Genomic DNA, 20,282 nt, shown 5'->3' on the forward strand with positions numbered 1-20,282 from the left:
CTCCAATTTATATTGCGTGCAAGTCACAGTGACTATGCAATCAGAGTCACTAGGAAAAGATTCTGTGAGTAATTCTTTATTCTCTCTCATTTCTGGTGAAGAAAAGGAGAAGGAACTCCAAGTACTTTTTCCAACACGATACCATTCATGATCTGAATGGAGCCACTACTGTGTGTGTCTCCACTAGCCCAGCTCCACCACAAGTCCTTTATGGGTCAATGTGCTGTGTTTTGCTGTTTGAGAGCACAGGGGCTGTGTCTGACATGTTAGCAAATGAGGAAAATGATTCTTTATTGAATCTATAAACCATATTAACAGGAAGGGCTGTCTAGTGAAGCCTCTACTGATGTTAGTGTAGCTCTAAAATCATTCTTCTGTTCAGATAAGGATTCAGACTTTGTGCTAAATATGAGTTTATAAAATGAGTTTTATAGGCAATAGTAATTTTATTAAGAGAAGTGGAAAGGCTTCCCACTACCTTAAAAAAGGGGAAAATATTAATTAACCCCATTCTTCTCCATAATGCTTTGTAAGTGTCTCTCTTCTGGCACTTGTCATATTCAAGTTTAAATTATTCTTACTTTTGTGTTGCATGCTTTTTGTCAACAAGATCTGTCTGATTATCCTTCTAACCTCATATTGCTTAGCACCGTGCCTTACTTGACGTACAATAATAATATGTAGAGTGAATTAATGGGAGATAGCATATCAATGAATTAAGCAAGCTAGCCTTTCATACTAGATGTGTGTAAGGCAGGCTTTGAAGAGCTCAAACATGCTTGTTGACTTTTGAAGAGAATTATGTTTTTCTGTAATAAAATAAACACAATATTCATCTGGAATATCAAACTAAGTCTACATCAAAGAGACAAGAAAAACCTAGGGCAGTACAAGAACACGTACGCACAATCGTCTCAAGAAAAGAGAAAAGAATAAGAAGGTATCTTATTTCCAGGGGAGTAAAACTGAGGAATAATTCTGAGCAAATATATTAACATATGTTAAGCATTTATTTATTTTGTGTTTTAAAATATGAAAATCAGGCTTCAATATATTTTAAGAGTGTGTAATCCCTCTTTTCATTTTTTCCTAGAGTTTCTCACATTTGCAACTACGTCTCCAGTGTGATGTGCGAACAGGTAATATAGAAAGACAGGGGCAATGAATGCATGTGGACCGAGCTTCACCTTGCCAGATATGGGTTCTGGCTGGCAATCTTGGAGCAGCTGTTCTAGAAAAAGGCTAAAGAAATAGAACTCTGGATCTATTTGTACTTCTCCGGCAGCAGATGGGGTTCCTGCATGGAGGGTGGAGGTGGGGGAAGACCAGCAATGGGACTGGCGTTTTGAATGATGTGCCTGTAGGTCACTAGATTACAATCTGCTCGAGCGTGCGGTGCCAGGAAGATGACACTGCCATTTGACATCCCAATAATTTCCTTGGTAACATATGCAATCAGTTCACACACCCAGCCCTTCACAGTTGGCCTGAGTTGGGGGGGATGGGTGGGGACTTGCTGGCACTCCCAAGAAGACAGGTGGAAAAGCTGAGGATTAAGCTGTTGGCTCAGCCAGCAAAGAGAGAGATGTGTCATAAGCTTCCTCACCCCTTCTCACACTCATCTAGATCTATTTCCCTATTAAGGAAACTTAGCCTGACAATATAATAATGGTAATTCCAACTGCTGATCATGAGTTAATTATTTTACACCTGTCTCTATCCCACCAGACAGAAAACTCCTTGAAAGCAGAAAATTTATTCATTTTTGTCTCCCTCCAAGGAAGGTTTCTGTTTTGTAGAAATTGTTCAAAGAATAGAATGTGCATAAATATATGTAAAAACTGTAAAGTACCATTTAAATGTATTTATTTATTTGGGAAGGAATTAAAGACAAAGAAGGGGAAATGAAAATTTTAAAATAAAAATCAAAGCAAAGAATTTCAGAATATCAGTGTCACAACCTACAAGTAAACTTTCAGATTCCATAATAATTCTTAATGCTGTCTTGTCTCTCTAAGGACTCTCTTTAATCTTCTTTCTAAAAAATAAAAACTGAGTGTGCATTAGTGCACTTGAATCCTCTTTAAGTATATCTGGAGTACAAGTGCAGTCATCAGGCAATCATAAAATGTGAAACGGGAAAGAAGCTGATAGCCTATTGTTATTATCATGGATGAATCCAAAGATGTGAAGAACTTCACAGCACAATTCATAAGCACAGGATTAAAAAGATCACACCCAGCTTTTAGGAACTGCAAGTCCATTAGAGTAATTTAGGTCTCCAAGGAGCAGAAACGTGGACTGGGGCCAGTGTATCCAGGCAGAAAGCACTGACAAAGCTGGGGCCGTCAGGGCACACCTAGGATGTAGTGACTTCCTCAACAGTACAAGAAAACACCTAGCAAGAAAACGACATACTGGACATGCTCGTTGCCCTAGGCACCCACCCCCTAACTACTCAAAAGAACGTTAAAGAGTAGGCAGTTGGGAGCTGCACTCAGATCTTCAGAGACAGGCAGGGAATTAGAAACTAGAACTGCAGTATATCTTAGGAAGCAGGGAATATAGTTAACAGAAAAGGCTCTCTGTAGACTCTGCACTGACGCTTGATTGTGAAACAGACAAGAGGAAATCTTGGAAAGAGCAAAGGATGGGAAAGAGACACTAGGAAAAGTATAAGGAGAGAAATGTAATGAGTGTCCTTTGGGGTCAGCTTTGTTAGCACAGACTTAAAATGTAGGAAATGCAGAATAAATAGACTTCCAGATGGACCAAGGAAATGAAATAGCAGGAAGCAAACATTGATTAACAAGGAAAATTAAAAACCACTTGGCTGCTTGAAAGAGGGACCATTGGAAGGTCCAGGAAAGAAAAAAGCAGTCAGGAACTGTGAGCAAAGGGTTTGTTATGTGAGTGTGGCTGAAGCAGACAGCTCCAGAGGCTGAAAAAAATGTCTCAGGATTCAAGCAGAATTTGCTGAGCCTTCACTGAGCACTTAGAAGAAAGCATAAGCAATAATTTAAAATTATTTTAATGAGGGCATGTATGGAATTTTGCCTGCATGCCAGCGGCTGAACTGAGAACTTTCCTGGAGATTATCCCAGGGAATCCTCACCAGAACCCTAAGACATGGATGCTACTGTTGTTTTCATTTTATCAGTAAAGAAACTGTGGTCATGTATCTAGCAAAACAAGCTTCAGTTCGGGACTGTCAATCTCCAGCCCCAGTTCCTTTTTTCTTTTTGCTATAAGGTAGCTTTTGACCTGAGACAGGAGAGCCCAGGGCATCCAGAGCAAACGAAACTTTCTTGTTGGATGTAAGAATCTGAGTAACTGAAGAAGTTGAAACTATTTTCCATCATTGATTTCAAGCTTTCCTAAGAGAATCATCCTAACAGAAATCCAGATTCAAGTGATGCTCCCATTTCCAGCATATCCACCTGCTGTAAGCCATGATCACCCTTCTCCCAGGTTACTGAAATAGTCTCCCTGCTTCCTCCCTTACTTTCATATTGTCTATTCTTATCTTGGCAGCCACAGTGATTCCTTTAAAATGAAAGTCAGATTATGTTGCTCTGTATCTAAAAATCCATCCGGAGTCTTTATCACCTGCAGTAAAATCCCAAGCCCTTATAATGGTCTACAAGACTTTACATGATCCAGCTTTCTACTTGGCCTCACCTCCAACCTTGCTCCTCACTGCTCTCTTTCCTACAGCCAGAGTCACCTCCCTACGGCCCCCCAGGATCTTCGTAATTGCAGGGCCTTCTGCCATAAATGCTCTTCCCCCAGATACTCACGACACTTTTCTCCTCACTTCCTTCAGGTTTCCGATCAAGTATCATTTATAAATGCAGTCTTGCTTGATTGTTCATACAAAAACAAAAGTACCTCCTCCCAGACCCTCCATCCCAATGTCCCTATCTTATTTTCCTCTAGAGCACTTATTACTACCCGGTCTTATAATTATTTATTTGTTCGCTATCTGCTTCATGAGGGTTCATTCTTTGCTAATGTAGCTCCAATGCCTGTGATTGTACCTAACGTAGGGTCAGTATATATGTGTTTAGTAAGTCAATGTAAAATGGGTTCTGCTTCAGTGTTGGCATATCCTTGACAGTTTGTTATTAAGAACAGAAAGTGAGTAATTACCGTGAGAGATGGAAGGACCTCAAGTGACCAAGAAGGAGTTTAAGTTGGGGAACTTGGGGATAGCAACAGCCAGAGAAGGTCAATAAGCAACAAAGGTGATGCTAAAATCATTTTATTCCATTATGAGAAGCTGGGAGGATAACTCTCCAGAACAATGAACAGTGCTCCTGGGGCCTGTTCCTTCTGCTATTGATGTAGGGAAACCTAGGGACACACTTTCTGAGCAAATCCTTACAACCAATCACTGTCCAACCTACCAGAGCTCTTGAGTAGAGGGAGGTGATCAGGAGCCTGAGGGGTGCTGGATCAGAAGCCGTGCAATGAGATTGCCAAGCACTGGGAAGACCCCACGGCTGCAGCCTGGAACTTACTTATGTTAATGAACTGCATCATTTCCAGGTGAGTGGGGAAAAACTTTCAAAATCTCTGCATTAGTTCTGGGAATGAAGCCATTCATGTCAAATCTCCTTTAGTGAATTTCATCACAGTCTGATATAAGTTTTCAGAAAGTTTATATCTGTCAACTTAGATGTAATTCTTTAGGTCAAATAGAACATGGTTAAATGTGTCTATTATTGAAATCCAATTTAAGTCCATCAAAATAGTACTAACAGGTGTGAGTTTTCTAGGTTTCATTTTACTGGAAACCCCTGTTATTTTTGGGTGAATTTCATTTTAAAGGTGTTGATTATTTGCAGATTCTCAGGGAGAGACAACAGAAAAGGGTTTTGGGAAGTTCTTAAGAAAATTTTAAAAATAGCAATAAATAACTTAAAGCCATACAAAGACACAGAGCCAAATAAAGCCAAAGTCAGCAGTACGAGAGTTTTTCAAAAACTGGATTCTGTGTTCAAAGATGGAAAGCTTGTTGCACAGAATATTCTTTGGCGAAAGATCTAACATCTCTAAGCTTCCATTCCCTCATCTGTGAAAGGAGAAGTGACTCCGCACTTGAGAGAGCACCGTGAGTTGTCAGTGAGGATCCACATAAAGTGAAGGCCGCCTCCTGGCCACCCTGGTGGAGGGTGGGGCCCATCACCTCTTCCTGCTGCCACTCATGTTAATTCCAGTCATTGCTCTACCTTGTCCAGCTTCGCCAAAACTAATCAAACAGTTGGCAGCCAACACCAAGTGAGACACTTGCATGTTGCATGGCTATTTATGAAGGGAGTGAGCTCTTTTGATACTGCAACGACACTGCTTTACGGTATGGGTAACCCAGACTGTCTGGGCAATCCACAGCAGGCGTGTCTCTGCCGGGTACAAGGACAACTCCTTTACAGGAGCAAGCAGCCATGTTCTGCCACAGTTATGTGTGTTTTTGGTTTGTTTTTCACGTGTTTTTGGTGTCTACTACATCTTCTGAACACATTCTCTTCTTCAGTTTAAATAAAACAAGTGGTAAAACTACATCTACACATAGCTTAAAAGAAAAAAAAAAAGTGTGATCCTGTAACCATTTAACAGCAATTTTAATATAAACCTTAACACATTAATGATATGTAATTTAACTTAGGCAAACTGGGACATTGGATAATCATAGCTTGAATAATCATTTTCCTTTACTAAAAAAATTAATACAGTAAGCATATTATCAAGCCTATAGCCTTTTTTTTTTCCTCCCAAATTACAACCATGCTGCAAGTGAAACACATTTGGAAATAAAATCAATCAATCAGTTTTGTATCAAGGACAGCTCATACCTCTCAGAGGACTGATGTCTGTGTATAGACAGCACACAGCGGGCCCAAGGAGATCTGGTCTTCAGAAGCTGTGACCACAGAGGTCAGATCCTCAGAATACAGAACAACTGGCTTCTCACTGGCCTCCCAAGTGCCTTCTCACCTCCATGTGTTTCGTTTTCTTGGCAAATGCTGGTAGCATATCACTAAGTCAATTTAACACTTCTTCATTCCTTAGTATTTCAGTTTCAAGATCATTAATAAAACAGCAACCTGAGAAGGCAACACCCCAGGCAATCTACTATGAGAGCAGGTAGGGCGGCTGCCTGATTTTCACAGCCATTAGCAAAGTTGAAGCTGAATTTTATAAATAGGGCGTAAACTTCATGGAAGGATAAGTAGGAATAAGCACTATTTTTGTCCCTATTAAGTGTTAAAGAAAAAAATAAATGTATGAAAGTTATAGTTTCTTCTATTTCCATTAAATTTTACTTTCCTGTTACAAAAGCAATTATACTTATGTTAGAAAAATTTAGGAAAATTATAGACAAAAAAATCAGAACATTTTCTAAGTACCTTCTCTTCCAGATTTTTCATACTTATTTTAATTCTTTTATTTTGACTTCATGTCTCATATAATATATGATGATTTTTGCATCCTGTTTTTTTCTCATTTAACATTAATGTATCTCCCCTCTATTTTTGTTCAATCTGAGTATCTCACAGTGATATTTTTTGACACAGAGAAGGCTTTCACTTGGTTGACAAAATCACTGATTCTTCCCCCAAGACACAGTCCATGCACTATCTATTTGCTTTCTTTATTTCTCCTTATGCTTTTCTGAGCTGTCATGAATGCTCTCTTACAGCTGCACCCAGAAACAGCACTAGCTGCAGGGACCTGAGCACCCACAGCTACTCCAGCCTCTGCTGAGACTGAAGCCTTTTTGGGAATTAGGTCCATCAGTCCAAACCCAGGAGGTAAGGCATAGTTGTCAGGACTGGAAACTGAATGCTCGGGAAATTTCCAGCTGTTCTTGAGTCATTTCCATATAAACATCTGGTTTCCATTCAAGCAGTGGAAATGCCCCTCAAACACTAATATTATCTTCCTAACGCTGGGAATCATAGCTTAATAATATGGAGAAACTCTCAAAGCTTCTGAACTGTATTAGTGATAAGGAGTGTGAAATAACAAAATAGTTTATATTAGATATTAAGCTAATAATTAACCTATTCAATATTCATGTTTTGGATGTTAAGTTCTTTATTTGCTTTTGAAGACACATTCCCTCGTGTCCTTTTTATCTCAGTAACTTCTCGTTCTGAGTCCCCTTACAGTGTTTCTGCTCAAATTCCAAACCTTCACCTTTGGAGTTCTTTGGAGTTCTATACTTTAACTTCCTCTCTTCTATCTCCACTCTCTCAGTGAACCCCTTAAGCCACATGACTCTAAACACCTCCAAAATGTTAACAACCTCAAAATATGTATCTCTCTTCCTGAATTGCAGACTACAATATTCAGGGGTCAGACAGCAAATTCAACATCTCTACCGAATGTAAATTCACCTGCTCTAGCTGCTGAACTCCTGAAGCCCCCACAGCTCATTCTCTTACTCTCTCACTACCTGCAGGTCATCATTCAAATACTGACTTGCTGGAAAGATCTTCCCTGGAAAGACTAATTCTCTCCCTAACCTTGCATACCACTGCTCTTTACCCTGCTCCTATGTTCTTCATAGTATTTTTTCATTATTTGATATATTATGTATCACTCGTTGATTTTATGTTTTTTCCTCTTCTTCCTAAATGTAAACTTTTTTGAGGGAAGATATTTGATGCAAGTTTAGTCCACTGCTATAGTCTAGCACTGAGGACAACACCTGCCAGCAGCAGGTGCTCAGCAAGTATTCTGAATGGTGAAATTGATGCATAGATGAATGAATGAATTCGATGTTGTTCAATAGAATATATTTATACAGAAATTCCAACTCTGTCCCAGGGTGCCTTACAGTCATTTCTTTTTGTGAAATTCTGGCTCTGTTCTTTATGAAACTACTCAAAGTCAAGCAAGAATAAACCAGTTAAGACCTGAACCCCAGTCACCTGCACTCTGGTTCATTAACAACATGATGCTTTATCCTCAAGGTAGAAAGAATCATAGAAAATATTTTCAAGGGCCTATGAGGTGATGTAGGTATATTCTTCAGATGAGAAACTTAAGAAAAATCTTAGCAAAGTACTAAAAATATTACCATATTTCCTTTATGCATTAATACTTTGAATAAGAATATAATAAAAAGTGCCTTCTATGTACAAAGTTGTGTAGCTGTGACCTAAGTTAAAGAGGAGGCTTAAAGATAAAGAAGCATGCACATACTCCACAGTGCCAGAGTAGGGACAGAACTCAGATCTCCTATCTCACCAGTGCAGATTCCTTTCCAAGACCATGGACATTAAGTCTTCAGAATTTCAGTCTTAGTAGTTGTCTGCCTGTGCCCGGCACTGTGCTTTGCCCCCAGTCCTGTGTAAACCAAAGACTTGTTCCTTCCTAGTCACTCAGAAGTCACACTTTCTCAGGGGAAATACAATAGCTATACTGAAAGAATTTGAATTTTCTGCTCTTTGCAGTAGGAGTTTGCAGAAGGGGACAGTGGCAAGTGGAGTTGTGAGAGAAGATTCATGGACCAATCAGAGTGCCTCTCACTGGCTCCATTCGATATGTGCAGTCCTCGATTGGCAGACTTGGAGTCATGTATTTCTACATCTACTTGTTCCTTTGCAGTCAATAGCTACAGTGTCGAAGGAAAGTTTGTTTATTGCTCAAGTCCTGGACATTTCTGAATGGAGCACAAACTATTTTGCAATAATTAATTTGCAAATTTGGATCTGTGTTTCCTAAACAAGGTTCTGTCTGGGCTCTTTCCAAATTTAGACTTAGGACTATGCTCCAAGAATCACTATATATGACTGAAAGGCTTAAAATACACCTTTGAGAAATATGAAACATAATTTGTCCTTTAGGGTGCTGCTAACTACAAAAATAACCCTTATTTATAGCCTTATGAATGATTTAATTCATAGAATGACATCATTCTCCAGTACACCCATAATCTACATTCTAATGTCCATTGGTGGATAACCTAAAGCAGGATGCAAGTTACTAGAACAAGAGAAAGAATAATAAAAATAGACAATTTCATTAAGCACTTATTATGTGCAAGGTACAACTGCAAACCATTTCTCCGTTTTAATTTATTTAATTCTCAAAAATATTTGAGAGATGACTTTGGCAGGGGCTTGCAAGCTTTGTGTCTATATTAAAAGCTGTGTTAGCCCTTCCTGGACTCTCATTCATTTAGACTGTCTTCCAAATGCCGCCATCTAAGAATTTAGGGAAAATTTCTAATAGTCTAATTGTCAAGAACACTGTGAGCCACACTTAACAGCAGAAAGCCTCCAGCCAACCATTAATTATTCCAAATGCACTAATTTTAAATCTAGCTGTGTGATCCCTAAGTGCAACATGTGAACTCTGAAATTTCTGTCTCTCTTTCAACAAATAGGGCATGCTCCAGGGAGAAGGCATTTACTGTTCAGTGCATTTAGATGAAAACTGACATTTCTTATCAGAATGCTTGAGCCCGGGCTAGTATGGTGTGAAATGAGACCATGAATTCATAATTTAACAGTTCAATTTCCAGCAGAGGTGGTGACATGAACACAGAATGTTCACACTAAGATCATTTGCAGCTTCATAAAAAGTTGTCTAAGATGGAGAATAGAATAGTTCCGGAGCAATCATGACAAGGCAATACAGTTTTGAAGGAAAGAGAGAAAACATGACTACTGAATTAAATAAAAAAGTCAGAGGCAACTCCAGTCTGGCTATTCTTTACAGTAAGTATCTCTTGAGCAGGCAATGTTTCAAGCACATAATGGCTTGAATTTTATGCAGATTACATATTTACACCATAATAAAATGGTGAATGGCTTAGTGCAGATACTCACTGCCAGGGACATAATTATTAATCAATATGGCTGTCTAAAGCTGTCAAGTCAGTTACTTGAAGCCACATATAAACTCAGAGTTCCCTGTTGTCATCCAAATTCTCTTCAGAACCGTGTTTTACAATTGAGCAACGGATGAGGTACAGCCAAAAGCCAGTAGCTTAAAAAAAAAAAAAAAAGAAAGAAAGAAAAGAAAAAGAGAGAAAAAAACTCTAAAGTTCTTCACAGAGCAGACACACAAGCACACATTCCTTGCACTGTATCTGTCTATACTGTTGGGTAAGCTGTCTGTCTTGCAACTGAACCATTTGTTGGAGGGTTGGCTTGATTTGTCATCTAAGACCATGCCCATAGCAGGCAAATGTGCAGCATGATTTACTTACAATCCAATATGTTCTTTTTTCCATTAGTTTAAGAAAGATCACCAACCAAAAAAAAAAAAAATTAGAACTTTTGTTACAACTTAATAAAAATTGAAATGGATTTACCTGTGCAGATCTGTTCCCAACACCAATGCCAGAGGGCTTGTGAGGTGCCACCAGACGCCCTCTTGACATTTACATCCCTCCTGCACTTTGGGGAAAAGGGAAAAGAGACTTTCTCTACCTCTTTAGGAAAAAGGAGAGAAGAGATGACCTTCAAATCACCTTGAAACTCTCATATTTGAAATCAGCTTTTCTTTTGTTCATCTTCACAGGAAGTAAAATTTTTATGTCTTACATGGGAAGTTGACCCTTTTTACACATGAGATTGGACAAATTCATAACCAATTTCTTTCAGATATGCCTTTTCTCTATGCCCCAGTCCTAATAAGAAAAGACAAATCTCAAAGGAAACTTAAAATATTTAATGACTTTGACTTTTAAACATAACCCAGATTAGATAATAATGGCAAGTGATAATTCAACACACCAAAATATAAAACTGAACAAACGACTCTTTTAGAAAGTTTGACTTCAGTAAACTCTCACAGATTTAGGACATTCATTGTAAGAAGTGAAAGGGATAATATAAAATTTAAGGGTCTTTTAGCCACTCCATTATGTTAAAGAAGAGAAAACTAATAAGCAAAATATTATCCACTAAATTTAATAGAAATGAACTCATTTAAAAGCACATTAAGTATTTATGAACACATATTATTCTACACATAACATGTAAAGATATATGTGGAAGAACTGACCTAAATTATACATTGATCAAAACTGGTCATGAGGTTTTTTTCTTTTAATATTTTTAATTTAATTTAATATTTTTTCTTTTAATATTTTTTAGTTAAATTAAAAAGGTAGATGGAAGCTATAAAGGCCAAAATCAAGCCATAGGAAAATTTTATTTGGGACCCTACTGAATGATATCTCGCTTGCCAACACCAGATGTCACCACCATGAAGATGAATTCTAAACAGTCTCATGTCTGTAGGTCATGGCCAAATGGCAAAGCCTACATTATAAGACTGCATCTTTTTATTTTTAAAAAAAATATTTATTTTATTTATTTAACAAGGTATAGTTAGAGAGAAAGAGAGGGAAAGAGAGAAAGAGAGAGGTTTTCCATCTGCTGGTTCACTCCCCATTAGCCACAATAGCTGGACTGGTCCTAGCCAAAGCAGGAGTCCAGAACTCTATCCAGGTCTCCCACCTGGGTAGTAGGGCCCCAAGTACTTAACCCACCTTCTGATGCCTTCCCAAGAGTATTAGTAGGCAACTGGATCAGAAGTGGAGCTTCTGGGACTCAATTGGCACTCCAATATGGGATTCCTGCATCATAGGCAGTAGCTTAACCTGCTGTACCACAACATTGGCCCCAAATTTTGGTGCAAACTCTTGAAATCATGTAAAGTTTATCAAAATATCCATTTTTTCCATGACCTTTATGAAGTACCCTTGTATAAGTTTGTGTTTTGAAAGACTGAGAATATAGCTTTAAACATATAAACAAGGTATATTTTAATGCCAATGCAAAAGTTACCCAGGTAAGTTTCTTGACTCCAACTGTGTATTTTTTCAACTTGCTAAATTCTAACAGACTAGAGTTTAAAGATTTCAAATTACTTTAATTAGGAAGAAACACGTGTAATAAAAGAGTCTCATAAGTAATGTATTACTTACTAAGAAGTTTATCTAACACTCTTTGAGATAAGGACATTTAGAGATCTTCAACCTCAAGATGAAGCATAAGATTAAATGATATCATAGTGTTGATAAGGAAAAAGAGGAAGAAAGGGGAAGAGGAGAGATTCTAGGCCTAGTGTTTGCACGCATGCATGCGTGGGGATCCTATTTGATTTTGAGAAAATAGTTATTATCGGATTGTCTCTTGTGACTGCTGATTAGTGGAAACAGATATCAACAATCAGGAAGCATTGAAACAAGGGTGAGTGTATGTTACGAATGCGGGTGCTTTCAGATTAGGTGCTGCCGGGCGCAGAAGTCCTGGATTCCTGTGACGGTGCTGAAAGTGCCATCTCTGAAGGACTGACAGGCTCCTTTTCAATATCTAAATACCTACCAGTCTTAACCACTCTCATCGTGTCCTGACTATTGTTCCCCACTATTTCTTGGTCACTCTTGTAGACAGACACCACATAGTCACTATTGTCAGCTTCTCTGAGAGCACTGGCTCAAGGGTTCCCACTGATGTTTAGTCCAAATCAAGTAAGGCATCTGGGCTTGATTCCAGATGCAGAAGGAATTAGAGAACAAAATGTCTGGCATTGCTACTCACTCCCAAAACATTCTCATGGCAAATGTTTGTTGCCTTAGAATTATATTCATTGATATAGATATGAGTAGTTAGCATTAATGACAAGGAAACCATTAACTACATCCATCGTTCCTCAAACCAAAAACCAAAGCTATTCCCTTCGCTCTGTCTCTTTCTCAGCCTGCCATCTATATATACACACACACAGTGCAGCTTACTAAAATCTACAGTAAATAATTTCATCTCTACTTGTTTGCATTTTCCTTTGCAAAAATCTTGAAAGAATTAGCTTTGCAGATCAAATATCACAATTGAGAGGGAAGGGAGGCTGTTTCAACTAGAAACAAGATTAGCTTTAAGGACTTGGATCGAATGAGCTGTGTCTAAGTAGGTGCATCTTTCAAGCCCATTAAAGCAAATTCAAGGAAATTTCTGCAGGGCACACTTAGGAGTTGTTTCTACGTGAACATAGTGAATCCTCTTTTAAATATCAAATTTCACACTAAACACTTCACTGATTTCATGTAGGGTACACTTGTTATTTTTAACCTGCCTGAATATCTTATCTTGCATCCTCTTTGGAGGTTACTCTACTTCTGTGGGGTCTTGGTGGAAGGCCCCATTCTGGAATTTTAAGGAAGTCAGGGGCTCCTTCAACATTCCCCATTGTTAAAATGATGCAATTTGTTCATTGTTGATATCTGTTTCCACTAATCAACAGTCACAAGAGACAATCCGATAATAACTATTTTCTCAAAATCAAATAGGATCCCCACGCATGCATGCGTGCAAACACTAGGCCTAGAATCTCTCCTCTTCCCCTTTCTTCCTCTTTTTCCTTATCAACACTATGATATCATTTAATCTTATGCTTCATCTTGAGGTTGAAGATCTCTAAATGTCCTTATCTCAAAGAGTGTTAGAGAAACTTCTTAGTAAGTAATACATTACTTATGAGACTCTTTTATTACACGTGTTTCTTCCTAATTAAAGTAATTTGAAATCTTTAAACTCTAGTCTGTTAGAATTTAGCAAGTTGAAAAAATACACAGTTGGAGTCAAGAAACTTACCTGGGTAACTTTTGCATTGGCATTAAAATATACCTTGTTTATATGTTTAAAGCTATATTCTCAGTCTTTCAAAACACAAACTTATACAAGGGTACTTCATAAAGGTCATGGAAAAAATGGATATTTTGATAAACTTTACATGATTTCAAGAGTTTGCACCAAAATAAATTTGTATATCTATATGTGCAGAAACATACTGACATACAAATATATTCATATAAATGTACATATTTCTATAATAGCTAGATACTAGATACAGAGAAAGGCTATGAAGGTCTCAGCCTCAAAATAAGACAGATCCCAGCTTTTAACATGTTGTGCTTTCTATAGCATAACAGTTGTTAAATGGATGTAGCACTCAAAAATTCAACCTAAGGCCTCATAATCTGACATGTATTTAACTCTTATAGTTTGCCCCTACATAATTATTATTCTGCTTAAGTGTCCTTTTGTAACCACAGTTGAAGTTTACAATTTACCTACCTGTTATATTCAATTACAACCAACAGCCCCTTGCTGAGCACCTTTTATACACCAAACTTTTGGCAAATGACAGAGGACAGAAAATTTTAAAAGAAAAGTAAGACAAGGACTCTGCCTCCAACGATCAACTATTAGAGAAAAGGAGAAAGAAACAAGAAATTACCCTGTGGCCATCAATATAATAACTGAGTAACTCAGAAGACAGTATGGAGGCTTAGAGGAGAGAGTAACATCATCTAGAGTGGGGATGAGAATTCTGAGATGGAGAAAGAGCTGCAAAGGAAGAGTACCATTCCCAAGAGCTGTCACTTAATCCCATTGATGTTATACAGGAAGGTAATGGGCTCAGATTTTAAGTTTAGAAATTACGCTCAAGAAATTGTGTGAAGGAGCAATTAAGAAGGGATAAGACAGAAGACAAGAAAGACAATTAGGCACACAGGAGACAGGACAGGTAAAATTTAGTGCCAATGAGATGAGTGTAGGTTGAGAGAGGAGTTAAGAATGGCTGTATGTTGTCTGAGTTCACCAAGAGGAGGAGCGAAGACAGGAACGAGACAGGAGATGGTTGATTTGGGGGCATGCCTTGTTTCTGAGGCTGGCCGATGGTTTTTGGAAATGCAAAGAAATGAGGTGTGAGGGGCTGCACCTACAGCAAAAGAAAGAGGAGTTGAAGTTTTCAGACGAATAAAAAGTATATCAGCTTTAATGGACAGGAACGTGTCCTGGTTTTCTTCTGGTCCTAATAATGGTTCCCTAAAAATTACATTCATTAGGGCTTCATCATTTTTGCAAGATATCAAACCAACAACTCCACCTGTCCAGTAACTAAACCAAACTTCGTTACATCCTCTCTTTGTATAGTTCTACCTGGGCTGAAGTGCAACCAATTTTCTTTCAATTTATTCTAAAGAACAATTAGTTATCTCCATTTCAATTCAGTTCAACTCAATTCAAGCAAATTTTACTGAATGTTTGCTTGTGATCACTCATTTGAAAAGGAAAAAAGAGAAATGAGAAAAGAAAAATAGAGGAAGAAAGTATAAAACTGAATTTGTAGTTACTGATTCTGTGATTGGCATTAAATATAACTTGTGATTGAAGAACTTTTAATTTGTATTTAAACTTTTTATGGTTAAGAAAGTGAGGATTGGGTCATAAGACAATTTTTATTATTTATATTTTAAATACAGTATTTTCCTTAAACAACAACCACAACTTTAGGTCGATGACTGACAATGAAGGTACAATCATTGCATAAAAGCATAACCACGGGTCGAATGAATGGCAGGAATCGTATACATTATACAGAAATAGCATCAAGCCAATTGGTCTTTGTTAGATGTGGGACTGAAAGTAGAAACGGATTCCTGGACAGCAACCAACAGGACTGACTGAGAAATCACTTGAAAGCAGTGAGCTCTTCCTGATTTTCTTGAGGGGAGCTTTTCTCTCTAAGGATTCCAGGAGACCCTGACATTAAGTAGCTTCTCTGTCTTACTACAAAGGCTGGAGGGGACTCTTCTCTGCTCCTGTTGAATGCTATTTGCTTGATGAGAAGCAATTGTGCTAATTCCTTGGCTCCTGGCATGCCATGCCTTGCATGTGCTGCTGGGTCTCACTTGTCTGTCCTCTAAAGTAGAGTTCAGCCATTCCCAGAACAACCGTGGGCACCAAACGGAGCTCAGCTCTCAGAGGTTAATTCACTGGCAGTTTGTATAAGGCACACTGCTCCGGCTTACATAAGTAAAGGAAACCACCATAGATCCCGCTCTTGGCTGGAAGACTCGGAACTTCTGATTACTGTTATGTAATAACAAATTCCTGGCTTACTCATAGCTTCATCAGCTCATAAGCAAACCATTCAACACTTAATGTCGTTAATTGAAGAAAATTTTACTCTACCAAAAGAAACAGAAAATTGCTCTAATCCAGGTGCTGATCAATCTGTACTTATTTCTTCACATGGAAGCAAACTTCTTATGTATTCTGAGCCTAGCTGCTCAGAGTTTTGGTTGGTAAATACTGGCGAAGTGTGTGTAGAATCAATATGTCTATAAAGGCATGAAATACAATTTAAGGGAGGTCAGTAGGCAGAGTGATTCTAAGGGGAAAATCCTTCCTTCAAAGGTGTAACAACATTTAGTCACATATTCTCTTGAAATAACAGATTCCGTAGCTATTCCTCCAGGAAATGAGTTTATGTAAACGAGAACATTCGGCTTTGTGCTGCTGCAGCCACAGAGAGTGCCAGATGTTCACAATCCCAGGGCTCCATTGCCTGATGTTGGTGAGTATTTCATAAACCCTAATATTGGAGGGATTCAGTACCTACAGAGTTTCCTTTTCCCCACACTGGAAAAAAAATTATACATTCTATTTCACTGTACCAATTTTATTTTTAAAATCTAGCTGCCTTCCGATAAATGCCACAATTCATCTTAGAATGGTATTTAAGGGACTTCGGTGGCACTGTGCCAGATTTATATTATTAGAACCTAGGCGTTTGCAAATGAACCTCTTTCAATTAGTGTTTCAGGAAGCAATTAAACTGTCTAAAGTATATTAATGAATACACTGGAATTGTGAAGCCGATCCCCCTAATATCCCATTATTAATGCACCATCTGCTTTGCTGCCTTAGGAGCAACCAGGATCTCTAACCCCCAGCCCACAAAACTCAATCATTTATTCAAAAAGGTCATAGAAGCATAAGTTGTCATCAAGCTCCATATTCTATACAACACGTGAATGGTGTATATATGCAAAGGATGTATTTTTCTCATATTTCATAGATGCAAATAAAGATGTGTACAGGTTCTTTTATATTTCTTTTTACTCCATATTCTGTTTAAAAACACTAATAGCCCTCTGAATAAATTCCTGGGTTTAGGCCGGTGCCGCGGCTCACTAGGCTAATCCTCCACCTTGCAGCGCCGGCACACCGGGTTCTAGTGCCGGTCGGGGCGCCGGGTTCTGTCCTGGTTGCCCCTCTTCCAGGCCAGCTCTCTGCTGTGGCCCAGGAGTGCAGTGGAGGATGGCCCAAGTGCTTGGGCCCTGCACCCCATGGGAGACCAGGATAAGCACCTGGCTCCTGTCATCGGGTCAGCGCGGTGCGCTGGTCGAAGCGCGCCAACCGCGGCGGCCATTGGAGGGTGAACCAACGGGAAAAAGGAAGACCTTTCTCTCTGTCTCTCTCTCTCACTGTCCACTCTGCCTGTCAAAAAATAAATAAATAAATAAATTCCTGGGTTTAATATTTCTGCTAAAAGCATGAGTGTCATATGTACACTCTGTGATTTGTAAGGATCTCATTGGCATCTCTGATGAGGTTGTCTTTTCCCATTAAAGAAGGGTGTAACTTGCCACTGTCTTGTAGTCTGCATCGGAGAGAGGGCCCAAGTGCTGTGCCATTGGCCAGTGCCTCTTGCCAATCCAGGCTTCCGGAGGAGCTTATGTCTACCTGAGGTACTTCCTTTCGTCTGTTCCCCAAAGGAAGCCACCGGATACAGACTGAAGAGAGAGGAGGGAGAGGAAGAAGGAAGGCCTTGTGTTTGGTGCTAATTTGCTCCATGCTGAGAGTCACCAAGTCTCCAATAATCATCTTTGCTTTGGTGAAAAACTGCTGCTGGGGCCGACGCCACAGCTCACTAGGCTAATCCTCCGCCTGCGGCGATGGCACACCAGGTTCTAGTCCCAGTCGGGGCGCCAGATTCTGTCCTGGCTGCCCCTCTTCCAGGCCAGCTCTCTGCTGTGGCCCGGGAGTGCAGTGGAGGATGGCCCAAGTCCTTGGGCCCTGCACTCGCATGGGAGACCAGGAGAAGCACCTGGCTCCTGGCTTCGGATTCTCACGGTGTGCTGGCTACAGCGTGCCAGCCACGGTGGACATTGGAGGGTGAACCAACGGTAAAGGAAGACCTTTCTGTCTCTCTCTCACTGTCCACTCTGCCTGTCAAAAAAAGAAAAAAAAAAAAACTGCTGCTGGGACAGTCAGAAGGCAAGCAGAAGACACATTGCCTGCTTTTACAAAACTTATAATTGGATAAAGGAAGGAAGACACAGGCCCATGGCAGAGTTGTAAGCTAACACATGGAGCTGTGCATGGAGCTACTAGAAGGAGTCTGATGGCGAGGAGGACCCCTGGAACATGTAGCATTTAGGAACATGGAGAGAACAGGACCCCTCCCCCTGAATCCTGGACTTCTCTTACCTTGTTGCTCATTAATTACTGTTATGGTGTGACTTGTTCATTCCTCAGTGCCCTTGGAGGGAGCATATACGTGAAGTCATTAGGAACCAGTGGGTCATATCAGCCATCCAGGTTGGTATTTTCCAATGGCAACCCCAGCAAACTTAATACAAGGGCATCATTCAGAATTACCAAGTGTCCAACTTTTCTTTTGGATTATAACCTCTTTGAGAACAAAAACAGTGTGGGTTTTGCTTACCTGTTTATTGCAAATCAATTGCACAATACGGGACTTACAATGGGTGTCCAATAATTATAGATTGAATGACCAAATTAGTATGAGCAAGTCAGAGAGGAATTTGGAAAATTTAAGAGACAAAAAGACACCTGGTCAGCCAGAGACAGAAGAGGGATTCTGATGACCCCCAGAGCAGGAGTAAAGGGTTTTTTAAAGAATCAGCAGGAAGTGGCAACAGCATAGGAAGCTAATGTGCTGTAAGCGGCCCCATCACGTCCTCTGCAGCAGAGGCTTTGGACACGCAGAGGCTCTCCCTACAAGGCACTCTTCAAGACCTAATGCAGAGAACTGACAAATTTGTGCACATACACGTGTGTGTATGCAGGCATGCACACATGGGCGCATTTCTATCCCTGCTCGTAGAGGAATGCTCTTGCCATTTCTTCGTTCATGGGTGGTTCCTCCACTGGCAGTGTAAATTCACAGGGGGTTCCCTTCATGAGCGTGGTCTGCTTCATTATTCATCAGCTATTTTAGAACTGAACGTTTCGAGGTTGAAAGTATGTTAAGGAGAGGCCAAGGATGGTGAGGTGAGAAAGCAAGAGGAGAGATGTGTGAAGACAAACGGACATTTGCTGAAACCAAACCTTATTATGTGCTGGGCTGTGCGCTGGGGATGCCAACCACACAAACTCACCACAGTAGAAATCACACCCGGGTTTGCAGCGGACACAAGGAGGCTCTGAGAGGTTGAGCCACTTGCACGGAGCTGTGCATCTGCTAAGAAGGCAGCTGAGGACTGACTCACATCTCTTGACTCCAAAGCCTGTATGTCCTTTGGCTTCATTATATTGCCTTTTATCCTGGAAATAATATAAAATCTGCACTGCCTTCTGTATCCATATTACGTTTTCCTTTCATTCCTATCTGTGATATAACTAGCCCTTTATAGGAGCTGGCCTGCTTGTCCTCTGCCAAGCACCTAGCATGTAAGAGCTAGCTTTAGGCTGCAGTGGTCTGCCAAGAAAGTTCCCAGGTTATTTCTGTCTTACGTATTCTCTATTCATCTCATTATGACTTCCTGGTTCCTCAGATGTTTGGCTCTTTCTCCTAGGCTCTGAACAACTAGAATGGTTTGTTGGATGACAGCTCCCCACTCTTCTCCGGGCTACTGATCCTCTAAGTTTTATATACTCCATGGCAGCAGTCTACAGAGACCCCCTTCCTCGAGCTCCACTATTACTTTTGCTGAACGTGCCTCCTGCAGCCTCATCAGCCAAGCCAATATTCTTCCCCTGAATAGAAGAGGGACATTGGAAGGTTTTTTTTTTTGTTTTTTTTTTATAAATACAATGTGAGAGAGAAGAAGGAACTTAGAATATAATGTGGTAGGATATAGGTGAACTGGAATTTAATATTGGCTGCCATGATTGGAATATGTCCTCCCAAAATTCATATGGTGGAAATTTGGTCAACAATGCAGCTGTGTTGAGATAGGATTTGGGAAACTGTTGGGTCATTAGGGCTCTACCATTATGAATGGATGCATCTTCCATTGGGTTAAAGGATTATCATGGGAGTGGCTTTGTTATAAAAGTAATGCCCCTGGCTGTCTTGCTCTGTCTCATCATATGATACCTTTTGCCATGTATGGCACAGCAAGAAGGACCCACCAGATGCCAAGGAAATGCTGAAGTCATTCTCTTGGACTTCAAAGACCCCAGAACTATAATAATTAAATTTATTTTCTT

This window comes from Lepus europaeus, chromosome 13 (assembly GCF_033115175.1).
Source record: "Lepus europaeus isolate LE1 chromosome 13, mLepTim1.pri, whole genome shotgun sequence".
NCBI lineage: Eukaryota > Metazoa > Chordata > Mammalia > Lagomorpha > Leporidae > Lepus > Lepus europaeus.